Below are 14,663 nucleotides of genomic sequence, written 5' to 3' on the forward strand. Positions count from 1 at the left end.
TTCCTAAGGCTTACTACCCCCGAAGTATTAGTGAAACATGTTTGGATGACTGCTTACTGTCACTGTCAACGACAGTCACTTGAAATGCAACCGTTTCTCCTGCTAGTGTTCCACTCAAAACGATCCAGTACTAAACTAATGCTTCTGACGAACCTACATGGCGCTAGCCTCGTACCTGATCTTATCTATAACTGGTTACGTTATACTTGCACATGCACACATTCACACTCACATAAAAACACAAATATGAAATCACAATGACATTTATATTATTTTGGGCGTCCAGGTTGCTTCTGTGATTCCGACTGAACTGTCGTGTGTCAATACAGGTAAAACGTTTTTTTAATGCATAGAATTAAGAAAGTATAAACACATGTGAATTATTAACATTTATCGACCTGTTGGAACACGTGAGGCAATACTGACCCTACGACTTATCTTAGAAAAGATTGAGGAAAGGCAAACCTACGTTTCTAGCATTTGTAGACTTAGAGAAAGCTTTTGACAATGTTGATTGGAATACTCTCTTTAAAATTCTGAAGGTGGCAGGGGTAAAATACAGAGAGCAAAAGGCTACTTACAATTTGTACAGAAAGCAGATGGCAGTTATAAGAGTCGAGGGGTGTGAAAGGGAAGCAGTGATTGGGAAGGGAGTGAGGCAGGGCTGTAGCCTATCCCCGATGTTATTCAATCTGTATATTGAGCAAGCAATAAAGGAAATAAAAGAAAAGTTCAGAGTAGGTATTAAAATCCATGGAGAAGAAATAAAAACTTTGAGATTCACCGATGACATTGTAATTCTGTCAGAGACAGCAAAGGACTTGGAAGAGCAGTTGAACGGAATGGATAGTGTCTTCAAAGGAGGGTATAAGATGAACATCAAAAATCGCAAAACAAGGATAATGGAATGTAGTCGAATGAAGTCGGGAGATGCTGAGGGAATTAGATTAGGAAATGAGACACTTAAAGTAGTAAAGGAGTTTTGCTATTTGGGGAGCAAAATAACTGATGATGGTCGAAATAGAGAGGATATAAAATGTAGACTGACAATGGCACGGAAAGCGTTTCTGAAGAAGAGAAATTTGTTAACATCGAGTATAGATTTATGTGTCAGGAAGCCGTTTCTGAAAGTATTTGTATGGAGTGTAGCCATGTATGGAAGTGAAAGTGGACGATAAATAGCGTAGACAAAAAGAGAATAGAAGCTTTCGAAATGTGGTGCTACAGAAGAATGCTGAAGATTAGATGGGTAGATCACATAACTAATGAGGAGGTATTGAATAGAATTCGGGAGAAGAGGAGCTTGTGGCACAACTTGACTGGAAGAAGGGATCGTTTGCTAGGACATGTTCTGAGACATCGAGGGATCACTAATTTAGTACTAGAGGGCAGCGTGGAGGGTAAAAATCGTAGAGGGAGACCAAGAGATGAATACACCAAGCAGATTCAGAAAGATGTGGGCTGCAGTAGGTACTGGGAGGCGAAGAAGCTTGAACAGGATAGAGTAGCATGGAGAGCTGCATCAAACCAGTCTCAGGACTGAATACCACAACAACAACATCGAGAAATCTGTACATCAAATGTTAACTGGAATGTAGTTCGTGACATGAAGCGACTGTCGACTGAATCTTTCTTCTTAGCATTTGTCCCGCGCTGGCAAGGTCCGATTGTTGACACATCTGCATCCATTTTGGTCTGTCAAGGGTATTTTCGTAGGTGGCGCTGAAGAATTCCGTATCCTTCTTGAAACAATCCATCCATCGTGTCTTGGGTCTGCCACGAGGTCGTCGGCAAATCATGTCCAGGTGCATAGCTGTTCTTGCCACCGAGTCCGCTTTTCTGTGCATGACGTATCCATCTTAACCTGCTTTCATGTAGTTTGTCTGAGATGAATGCAACTCTAAGTCGCCGTCTTACGTCGACGTGTGTTCCATGGTGAAATCGAGTAAGGCCAAGGGACCACAGAACCATAAGCATTTCCATCATATGGAGAGCCTGCTCATGGTTCTTTGTCGTTGGTCAACATTGCGACCAATAAAGTGCGACTGGGCTTACTGTAGTTCTATAAACCTCTGACGTAGGGTGCAAAGGCTTACGGCGATCATATAGGCGCCTTTTCACCCACGCTGTGTTGACACGGCCACAGACATCCGGTAGACTTTCACCATCACGGCGTCTGAGTGAGCCAAGATATTTGAATTGCTCCACTTTCATCATGTCTTTTCCACTGACATTGATGGTGCCATCGGTTTGAATACCACACTCCATGTGTTCTGTTTTCTTGATGTTCAGTCGGAGACCAAATTTACAAGTAGATTCCATTGCTGCGTCTGTTCCTGGTGGTCTTCATGTTGTTCACTTGATAGTAAAACATCTTCAGCATATAGGAGTGACCAAGGGTGGGGTACTGTAGGTCGTGATGTACTCCGACGTTAATAGTAAAAGGGGGGAGGGGGGATGTTCCGCCTGCACATCGGAAATTTCTGGAGAAATTTTGATACAGCAGTTGGACCTATCGGACGTAGGCTTCAGGGACATTGTTAGATCGTAATGCATGACAAATGAGCTGATGTGGGACATAATCTAAGGCCTTTCTAGATCTAGGAATGACTTATAAATACCCTTGTTCTTTTCAATGTGTTTCTCAATAAGTAACCAAGCGGCATGAATGGCATCCGTGGTTCCACTTCCTCTGACAACCCGCATTATTTCAGGTAACAGAAACAATTATGCGGAGCCTGGAGTCTGTAACACGCTCAAAGATCTTCGTGGTGTGACAAAGCACTCAAACTGGCCGATACTGCGAGAATTCTGTTACATCACCTTTTCCCTTCCAGACTGGCAGTGTGGCACTAGTTGTCCAGACTGCTGGGACCATATCCTCCTTAATGATTCTGTTGAAGAGTGTAGTAAGAATTGTGGCACCTTGGTGGCCAAGGATCTTCCATACTTCAGCTGGGAAGTCATCAGGGCCAGTATCCTTCCCATTCTTCATCTTCTTGACCGTTTTCTTGATGGAGGATGGTGAGTGCCGATCCGTCTAACGACTGAATAGCCGTGCATAAGTGTATGTGTATTCTCTAGTGAAAAGTTATGGATGTATGAACTTTTATGAATTATTCAGTATATTTTGTGTAAAATGAATGATCGGAAGGAATGGTAACCTGAAGTCTCTCTCATAAAATTTATTATACTGTATGGACTTGTATGAGTCAAGCTCTGCTTTTGTTAATATATATATATATATATATATATATATATATATATATATATATATATATATATATATATATATATATATATGAGCTGGTGAAAATTACCACCTGTTACAAAAAAAAAATTCGAATTAAAACATCATTAACTGCTGACAAAGAAGAAGAATGACACTATGGTTGGTTGGTTGATAGGGGGAAGGGACTAAACAGCAAGGCCATCGGTCCCATCGGATTAGGGAAGGATGGGGAAGGAAGTAGGCTGTGCCCTTTCAAAGGAACCATCCCGACATTTGTCTGAAGCGACTGAGGGAAATCACGGAAAACCTAAATCAAGATGGCCGGATGCGGGTTTGAACCGTCGGCCTCCCGAATGCGAGTCCAGTGTGCTAACCAATACGCCACCTCGCTCGGTGAGAATGGCACTCTGTTTATCATTTTGCAGATAAGTAAATGTGAGTCTGACTGTCAACTTTAACACTGGGATAAAGCATTTGACTGCAACACAATTCTGTGCCTAAATGTGAAGTTTAATATTGTTGGATTTATCACTTTATTATCCTGAAGCACTATCCCTAAACTTGACGTGTTTTCCTGAAGTCCACTGTTAGTTAAGGTCAGTACCCGTCGATATGTTTTGAGGTGAATAGTTACTGATACTTCGAAAACAATGTCCGTCACCAGGGATGTATCATCACAGTTTAACACAGCAGTTGCGATACTCCGTCTCGTTTTTGTTACCCACAGAGATGGCAGCGCCCCAAGCGACCAGCAAGCGACACTTCTCAATACGATATGGGATGAGTGCAAATACTAACGCTTATATTGATTTGTGCCTAGATTTTACAATAGGGGATGCATGAAGTGCCAGAAAAATCGACAACAGGTAAGAAAGGAGAGCACATTTGTCGTTCTTTGGTTTCCTAAGGAGCTGTGCCAAGTACGAAACGGTTCGTTACACAACAATATTTACGCATCTCTTGTAAAGTAGAGATACTAATGTCTTTTACTGTGGTACGAAAAAATTATCAGTAAACACCAGAAGACCTGACCTTTTAGTGAGAGACGTCATAAATCTACCAAAAAAAGCGTAGTGTTGTTCGCTACATTTTCAGTCAAATCAGTGAATGTGGAACGTAAGAAACCTACAGGGTGAATATTAATGAAACCGGCAAACAGCAGAGACGGATTCGGGAGTGGAATGGAGGACAAAAGGTCCTATAAACATGTGTCCGGAAATGAATCGTTGTCACAGTAAATGACGCTGACGAATGGAAGTTCTTCTGACCACATGCCACGTCTCCCTTCTGTGTTGCAGGCTGTGTCATTGATGCAGCGTACTGTTAGCAGCAGAATGATCTGGTATTTATATCGGGAAGAAGCCGAGGCTGTGTTTCTGTACGGCCAAGCAGATGGAAAGATCGTGAGGCAGAATGGCTATACCAAAACAAGTATCCTCACAGACACCAACCACATCACACAACTTTTCAAGCCCCTTTTGGGCGTTTGTGTGATCATAGGTCCTTTCAGACAGACGAACGTGAAGGGAGGAGGCGGAATGTGCGTACAACAGATTTGCTGCCCCGGTTCAACAGGATATCGAGACTAACCCTAGTACAAGCTCCAGGGATGTGGTCCGTCAATATGGTATAAGCCGTAAGATTATGTGTATCCTGCGTGACATGGCATTACAGTGCATCCCATGGAGACAACTTTGAACATCTGTTGTAACTTGAGAGCTATGCAGCTCTGTGCTGTATGCCGGCACGATTTTTTTTTTTTTTGTCGTTTAGCGCATACCGTCCATTTCTGGAAATATGATCATAGCACCTTTTTTCCCTCTATTTCCAGTCAGGAATTCGTTCCTGCAGTTTGTCGGTTTTATTCATGTTCGCCCTGTATATGGAATGTAATATCTATATGATTTAACGCATCAAATAAGTCACCACACCTATAGCTTAAGGGGAAAACCACACAGACTTTATAATAAATCGTCAAAAGTAATAATATTGTTTCCGAGCACAGAAGAAACAGATTCCACAATTGTTTGCTAAATTTGAGCCACAAGCGGCAAGCATGTCCAACACGGTCGATGCTGAAGCAAAAGTAATTATATTTACAAAACCATTATTATATTAGAAAGTCGAGTGAAGCGTAAGAATGAATGAATGATCAGTTCTCAATAAAAAATTTTAAGTGGCAAGAAAAGTGGCTATGATAACAATAACAGACAACAAAATAAAGACGGGCTTCTCGTGAATGAAATGCTTTCAGCGGAATAAGCTTGTAATGGTACTTAAATTACGTAACCATTACGGCACCTCACCTCAAACTCTCGATATCAGCAATATTCTATTGTGTTTCTGTAAAGTAGTTAACATATTTCTGAGAGAACATTCAGATTTGATTTCAATAATGTAGAGGTACTTTGATACATCGTTATGATTATATTGCAATGATATTATTCTTATGAGAATTCTCTCTTTTGTCACTATGATCTTTGACGTACTCTGATTTTTGGGCGCGTAAATGGTTATTGGAGAGTCAAGTCTTGACGTCATGTTGAAAAGACGCAAATTGTAGTCATTTTATAAAATGTGAACTTTAACAGCGAGAAAGATGTTTTCAAGTATGTTTTGTATTGTGAAGTGATGTTTTGGAATGAATTGCGTGATATTGCAAAAAAAAAAACAATAAAAAAGAAATGTAACTTAAATTCGGAGTGCTGATTACTTTTCTACATCACCATTGTACTAACTTTCAAAGGTTTAATCTTCAAGAATGGTTTGTGAAACACATCTATAAAACTATTGAATATCGCAGAATAACACCTAGGCCTCTTTGCATCCGAGCTTGGAATCATCACCACCTAGATTTTCGACGATTCAGCCATGAGTTCACAACGAGACCAGCGTGGGAAACACGAAAAGATGAGTGCCTAGTTTATCCATTATTTCATGAAATGACTTTTTTAACTGTGCTCTAATGACACCTGCCACATAATATAACTTTCTTGTTGCCCGAAAATGCAATATTTAGCAGCGTGAGCGACACTACAATCATAATTAATTCTTGACCTTTGTTGTGGTAGGGTTGTTAGAAGCTGAAAATACAGGCATACTCTTCAGTACTTCTTCATGAATGAGTTGTAGCTTATGGCACTGAACCAGTGTGATTCGGCAGTTTTTACATGTATTTCACGTTAATTCATGGGTAATTTACTAATGCATGGAACGCAAATATAAAACAACTATTTCCTTAATTAAGTTGAAAACAATTAAAAACAAACATTATGTTTACGACGCATGTGGCTGCCTCTTCGCCGCCTGCAGCGCTCGTGTCGCTCCAACTGTCAAGCGGTAACAACTTTCACACCAGAGTGTCTTGACTGTATTTATTAGACTGTGGTAGGCCTATCACTCAGATCTCCTTGACTCACCTGGGGTGTGTCTATTGTAGTTCACGGTAGCTGGAACTGAAGCGCGTCAGTGAGATGCAAAGATAGTGATTTGTTGGTTCCTGATTAAGTAAAATATTTGAAAACGTTAAATAATTCATCGACAATTCTGTGCATCCATCTGACGTCTGTAATTTCCTTAGGAAGAATGTTTAAATGGCATTGGCAGATTGAATCCACCGAAACAGTGATTAATTTTTTAGAAGAATATCAATTTATTTTAAACTCCCACTTCCCACATAACATGTGCTTTGATCCTCACAACATTTAACTTTACAATAGATGGGCCATTCACAATACGAATTCATTAAATACGAAAGACCAATAAACTGTTACCACTGATAATGCAACACATTCCGCACTTCAACTCTAAGTCACTGTCACATTCGATCTCTCCAATCAAAATAAAATCGACATGTATTCTAGACGCAATCTCTGTCAGACCAGCATGTACTTGCATTCTTTGATGATGATGACTGGTTCTTTCTCGTACATTTGATGGCAACATTCTTCTGTCCTACGTTGGTCTTCAGCGGAATCTTTAGTTTTTGAAATCTTGTCTCTTCGGACTGTTTTCTTTTTTTTTTTATTACGTTCTCCTCCTCTTGCATCTCCTCTTCTTTGTTCATAATCTCAAAATTGATGATTCTTCCAAAAATTTTGTAGGTTATTGCAGCAATACTGCTATGATAGCTTTCTGGAAATCTCTACAGTCTGGTCGTTTCTGCATACTGTAACTGCTCTCTCCACGTCAGCACTTTAATTCTCATCTCCAAGCAAAATCTTTCTGCTTTTGCCCCAACGAAATCTGCTTCCCCTTCCGTGAAACAATCAGTCTTTTCCATTAAGCCCAAGACACATCCCATCGATCCACCATTACATTATCGCGATTCAGCATCGGCTAACTCTGTTTCATCTGTTGCTTTCACACAGATTAAATGTTGACTATAGGACAAAAGCGATTTCCTTACATATAAATTACATATAGTCAGTGTTACGTAGTAGGTAACATATTTGCAGAATATATTAAGTTCATTTACACGTAAAAACAAAAATAAGATAAATTAGCTATGTACAAATTATATACAATTACCATGACATACGCCGTTAATAAATGAAATAAATTCTGTTTTATTGATACTAAAGAAAGGCCCTGTTATAGTCTCATACAGCCAACTTTACTCTTTCGGTTACTGATTGAAAAGTATAGGAAAAATGCTTGTAACGACAGTCCACCAGAGCTGTTCCGTTAAATACTTTTTTATTTATTGCTAGAGGTTTCGAGCATGGCTCATTTTCATGCGGCACCTAAATATAACAAAGCTATTATCAAGACATGTATCTACACATTCTTGTAAACATTCGTTGCAATTTTGTAAAGGCCTCGTCGCTACTTCTGTGGAGGCCTGGCTGCCACAGTTGTTACGGTAGGCCGTGTTTGTGCTTTCGTGAAATGACTTCTAGTGCAACACACCGATAAGACGATTTCTGCCTGCCAATATTACACAGCTATGTCCCAGGGTCAGGTAACGGAATAGGAGCACGAAGGTTCCACAACACTCCAACTTCCAGATCTGTCTTCCGATACCTGGTCCACAATGTAAGCGTTAACACTATAAAAATAAATCGCCCAACGTTATACAGGGTGTTACAAAACTGTACGGCCAAACTTTCAGGAAACATTCCTCACACACAAAGAAAGAAAAGATGTTATGTGGACATGATTCCGGAAACTCTTACTTTCCATGTTAGAGCTGCTCATTTTATTACTTCTCTTCAAATCACATTAATCATGGAATGGAAACACACAGCAACAGAACGTACCAGCGTGACTTCAAACAATATGTTACAGGAAATGTTCAAAATGTCCTCCGTTAGCGAGGATACATGCATCCACCCTCCGTCGCATGGAATCCCTGATGCGCTGATGCAGCCCTGGAGAATGGCGTACTGTATCACAGCCGTCCACAATACGAGCACGAAGAGTCCCTACTTTTGGTACCGGGGTTGCGTAGACAAGAGCTTTCAAATGCCCCCATAAATGAAAGTCAAGAGGGTTGAGGTCAGGAGAGCGTGGAGGCCACGGAATTGGTCCGCCTCTACCAATCCGTCGGTCATCGAAACTGTTGTTGAGAAGCGTACGAACACTTGGACTGAAATGTGCAGGAGCTCCATCGTGCATGAACTACATGTTGTGTCGTACTTGTAAAGGCGCATGTTCTAGCAGCACAGGTAGAGTATCCCGTATGAAATCATGATAACGTGCTCCATTGAGCGTAGGTGGAATAATATGGGGCCCAATCGAGACACCACCAACAATGCCTGCCCAAACGTTCACAGAAAATCTGTGTTGATGACGTGATTGCGCAATTGCGTGCGGATTCTCGTCAGCCCACACATGTTGATTGTGAAAATTTACAATTTGATCACGTTGGAATGAAGACTCATCCGTAAAGAGAACATTTGCACTGAAATGAGGATTGACACATTGTTGGATGAACCATTCGCAGAAGTGTACTCGTGGAGGCCAATCAGCTGCTGATAGTGCCTGCACACGCTGTACACGGTACGGAAACAACTGGTTCTCCCGTAGCACTCTCCATACAGTGACGTGGTCAACGTTACCTCGCACAGCAGCAACTTGTCTGACGCTGACATTAGGGTTATCGTCAACTGCACGAAGAATTGCCTCGTCCATTGCAGGTGTCCTCGTCGTTCTAGGTCTTCCCCAGTCGCAAGTCATATGCTGGAACGTTCCGTGCTCCCTAAGACGCCAATCAATTGCTTCGAACGTCTTCCTGTCGGGACAACTTCGTTCTGGAAATTTGTCTCGATACAAACGTACCGCGCCACGGCTATTGCCCCATGCTAATCCGTACATCAAATGGGCATCTGCCAACTCCGCATTTGTAAACATTGCACTGACTGCAAAACCACGTTCGTGATGAACACTAACCTGTTGATGCTACGTACTGATGTGCTTGCTGCTAATACTGTAGAGCAATGAGTCGCATGTCAACACAAGCACCGAAGTCAACATTACCTTCCTTCAATTGGGCCAACTGGCGGTGAATCGCCGAAGTACAGTACATACTGACGAAACTAAAATGAGCTCCAACATGGAAATTAAGCGTTTCCGGACACATGTCCACATAACATCTTTTCTGTATTTGTGTGTGAGGAATGTTTTCTGAGAGTTTGGCCGAAACTTTTTGTAACACCCTGTATATACTGAAGCGCCAAAGAAACTGGTATAGGCATGCATACTCAAATCAGAGATATGTAAGCAGGCACAATAAGGCGCTGCGGTCGTCCAGAGCCACAGATGGGAGAATATTCTGAGAGCATGTTGTATCTGAAAGTGTATTTGTTAATACATATCCAGGGTTAAGTTTTCAGACGCTTGCGTCGCTACCGATCGCAGCCGATGAGAGCAGTGACGCCTCCATTACGGTAGAGTGGCATTCAGATATTAATAATCGATCCGATGAACAGTCCGGGTGAAGCACTACGAAGATATTCCACAGCAGAAGCAATCTGGAGAATGTTAACTCTTCCGTGAACATGAGGCCTGTGACGGCTAGCTCTGCAAAGGGAAGTGTTCCTATGTTTAACAATTACTAACAGCGCGAAAGCAAAATATGTTTGATCAGAATGAGATTTTCACTCTGCAGCGGAGTGTGCGCTGATATGAAACTTCCTGGCAGATTATAACTGTATGCCCGACCGAGACTCGAACTCGGGACCTTTGCCTTTCGCGGGCAAGTGCTCTACCATCTGAGCTACCGAAGCATGACTCACGCCCGGTACTCACAGCTTTACTTCTGCCAGTACCTCTTCTCCTACCTTGATCAGTCTATCCCTTTCTTCATAATGACATCCGTACGATGGAGGTAAACTCGGAGGTCCCCTTCCTGCTATTTGAGGGGCTATGTATTGCCAGCAGGTTTTAACTCCCCATTCTCTAATCATCATGCAGCATAAAACTTCCACCACGTCATGCGTAAGCCCAATACAACCAATAGGGATCTCCATGTCAAAATTATGGAGTATAACAAAATTTTCTTTTCTTTCCACAGGTTGGTATTCCGTGTCTTGGATCCTAACATTATGGTGACTGAACTTCCCAATGAAGTAGAAAGTTTACTCATCACCGAAAACGCCAGTCAATCCATCTTCTCTTCTTTGAGATGATGTATTTGATTTGACTTGTCTCCAGCTGGAAGATTCAGCTCCACGAGTACACTTGCGCGAATGGTTCATCCAACAATGTGTCAATCCTCATTTCAGTGCAAATGTTCTCTTTACGGATGAGGCTTCATTCCAACGTGATCAAATTGTAAATTTTCACAATCAACATGTGTGGGCTGACGAGAATCCGCACGCAATGGCTTAGAGGAGACGCATTCTGATGATACACCATACAACCAAGCAATTTCTTTGAACTGCTTACATACTTTGCTGTCTCAAAATCTACGAATTGTTAGAATTTTAAGGTGTTTTCGCGGAGCATAAGCATACAGAATCTGCACATACATTTCTGTAAGAGGTCGTTCGGTTCGGTTCAAAAGTCTCTCTGAAATTTTACAACAGCTGGTATTCGTGCAAACTCCATCACATGAAACGTTTTGCCTTGATGTGAGGTCGCGACTATGCAGCAACAAGTCTGTTTGTGTATAATTAAGTACATAATTTTAATACAGAACAAATCAACTTTACATTTTCAACAACCATCACGAATAAATTTTGTGCTTGTGTAAATCTACGAATGTTTTTACATAATAATTTTACATTTACTTCTTCCCCATAGTGTATAAAATAGGTCGCCTCTTTCAATTAAGTAAGGAAGCACGTCTGTTCTAGACGATACAGGGAGACTGCCTATCATAACACTCCGTTCCATATAATATCGCACTACCGACAAACAAGAACTATCCAACTGATGATTACTTTGCGCTATTTGGAGATAGCTAAGATACTGGGTGATTTCTCTACTTATAACGTCTAGAGGAGAGCAAACAAAACGTGTTTATCAAAAGTTTTGGTAACATTTTCGGAGAACAGCGATCTTGTACGCTATATATAATTAGTGAAAAACAGTCTCGATCCCAATGGCATATATAACCACTGCCATTTAGATTGTTTTACACTAATTGTAAAGATGTGTATATGTTGCTCATGTTGTTCAATGACTCTACACAGTTTCACTGTGATTTGTTTTTGTATTGACGTTTGTCCTGCCTTTGGAAAATTTTTGCTAACGTAATCCACATTAGAAATGACATCCAAAATAAAAATAAACTGTACAGCGAAGGATAGACGTGTCACTATCATATGACACATTCCTAAGCCCCCTACCTCCCACCGACCTCTATTCTTTTCCATGCGTCAAATTCCTGTCCCGCTAGCACCCTTCCCAATTTCCAGCGTGGTGCAAAAATGTTCAAATGTGTGTGAAATCTTATGGGACTTAACTGCTAAGGTCATCAGTTCCTAAGCTTACACACTACTTAACCTAATTTATCCTAAGGACAAACACACACACCCATGCCCGAGGGACGACTCGAACCTCCGCCGGGACGAGCCGCACAGTCCATGACTGCAGCCCCTAGACCGCTCGGTTAATCCCGCCCGACAGCGCAGTGCAGAAATACACGATTGCCTGCACGATTTTGTATCAGCTGAGATGTCTCTCATTTTATTAAGATGCGCAATATTGCTCAATGCTTTTCTTTTAACAGAACTTAGGAAAGGCTCTTGTGCAAACGAAATTACCACGACCACAAATCGACACATTCTTTTTTGAAATTTTCTAGTGTCTTCAGAATTATCACTAATTTCATCCATACGAGCAATCTTTCTCCCACAGTCTTTTTATTGGACATGCTTGTCGATTGGGTGTCACATGTACACCACATAACCTGGAAAGAAATTACGGAAGCAATATCTCTCTCTCTCTCTCTCTCTCTCTCCCTCACCCCCCCTCTCTCTCTCTTGCTCTCTCTCTCTCGCTCTCTCTCTCTCTCTCTCTCTCTCTCTCTCTCTCTGTCTCTCTGTCTCTACCTCTGGGTGTGTGTGGGCGCGTGTCGCCCGTGTGTGTGTGTGTGTGTGTGTGTCTGCAAGTGCGTGTCCTTGTGCGCGTGTGCGTACGTGCGGGCGTGTGCGTGTGAACGCGCATGTGTGTGTTTGCGCGCCCGCAAGCATGCGTATGCACGCGCGTATGTGCTTATGTGTGCGCTCGTGCGTGTCTTTGCGTGCTCGCGTGCGTGCACTTTGGATAATCACTTCCATTTCTCGGTGGCTGCAAAATGTTTACTCCACAAATTTTATACATTCGCTTATAAAATCCTTGGACTCTCATGCAACTTAAAGAGAAATGACAGCATATGTCAAGCAAACGAGTTTCACCTGCAGACATTTTGTGATCTATAGCGATCTTACGGCTTTTTTCGCAACATATGCTAAATATCTGAACTGAAAAATGCTGCATCCTAAAAGCGTGACATTAATTGAAGGAGCTTTCCTTAAGGCTAACGTTATACAGTCACGCAATGCTGTTGCGATCTATTGCTTCCTGTCGGCCATTTTTCACTGTCCAACACCGCAAGCGCGCCCATCTCACTTTTACATCTTGGAAACGCGAAAATATGCAATATGTGCCATATATCACGAAGCGATCGCGGTCGACACACGCGAGTGGAATTTGATGGAGCGCGGTCGCCACTGGAATTGTGGTGGGAGGGGGAGGGGAGGGGACGATACGCTGCGTAATTTGTTTACCGTCGTCGCAATTATGAAAGGAAAATTTTCGTCCGTCGTATCGCTAAAATCAAAACAACTTCTCGCGTTTACCTAACGAGCGTTTGTGTTTCTGTCAAGCAGTGTTATCGTAAGACTTTTCATTTGTTCACTGATGTTTATGTTAGCAGACTACAGGTAAGGAAAATCTAAAATAAAGCACAAACACGATCGTCTGCCTTTTCTACGCCCACCAACGAGAAATGTGGCACAGGGATTTAAATTCGAAGCTAGGCAAACACTGAGATACGTTTAAAATACACACTGCATGGCGAATTTACGTTTCGAAAATTTTAACATCTGTCTAACGCAAAGCCACGTTTTTCGCACAAAAAAGCATAGGCATGATATTTACATACTTGTTTGCGAGGCAGATTTAACTGAGTTTAGTTCTAATAATTTCTGACATTTGGTCCACAAACAAATGTCACAAAAATGCAACAGTGATCCAACTGATTTGAGGGTGAATTTTTTCACAACTGCCATTAATGAACTTTAATGATTCCTTTCACAATCTTTACCACATACAATATAAAGAAAAAGAACCTGTGTTCTTGTGACAGAAAAGTAGAATAAACAGTAATTCTCGGTTTCTTGTTACGTATTCTTTGAATTAAAATCGAAGTACTGAATAGACATCTACGAACTATTTTTGTTAATGTGAAATCGCTGGATAAAGAAGAAACGCTGCAGTGTAATTTGTGAACCTGTTACCGATCGGTCTGATATTTACAACGTACGAAGAATACATCAACAACGAATGACGATGCAGGCTTTAATTCTACGGAACGATAAGGTTCATTTAACAGCTACGGCAGTAGAAGAAATTCAGTCCGCAAAATCGATAAATTGATGCGGAGAGCCCTTAAGACTGTAATTCCTTGGACGTTGCATTTACCTTCTGTGCAACCTGTTATCAGTATTAAGAGTCGCAGAGAACTTCAAAACCACATCTGCATTGGTAACACTTCAGTATCCTGCGTCTTTGTACAATGTGTCTCCATGGCTGTGCTCTTACGTTTGAGCCTGCTTTTCTGACATGTGGTACGGGTATATCTACTCTCCAAACTGATGCCTGATTTTGGAATCTCTATCTCATCTTGACGCAATACAGCCAGTATCTCCCCGTTCCACCTGGCGTGTTGCAAGTATTTCTCCACATCTTGTGATTTTTGAACAGTATATTTGTGTATTTG

Source organism: Schistocerca nitens, chromosome 5 (assembly GCF_023898315.1).
Source record: "Schistocerca nitens isolate TAMUIC-IGC-003100 chromosome 5, iqSchNite1.1, whole genome shotgun sequence".
Classification (NCBI taxonomy): domain Eukaryota; kingdom Metazoa; phylum Arthropoda; class Insecta; order Orthoptera; family Acrididae; genus Schistocerca; species Schistocerca nitens.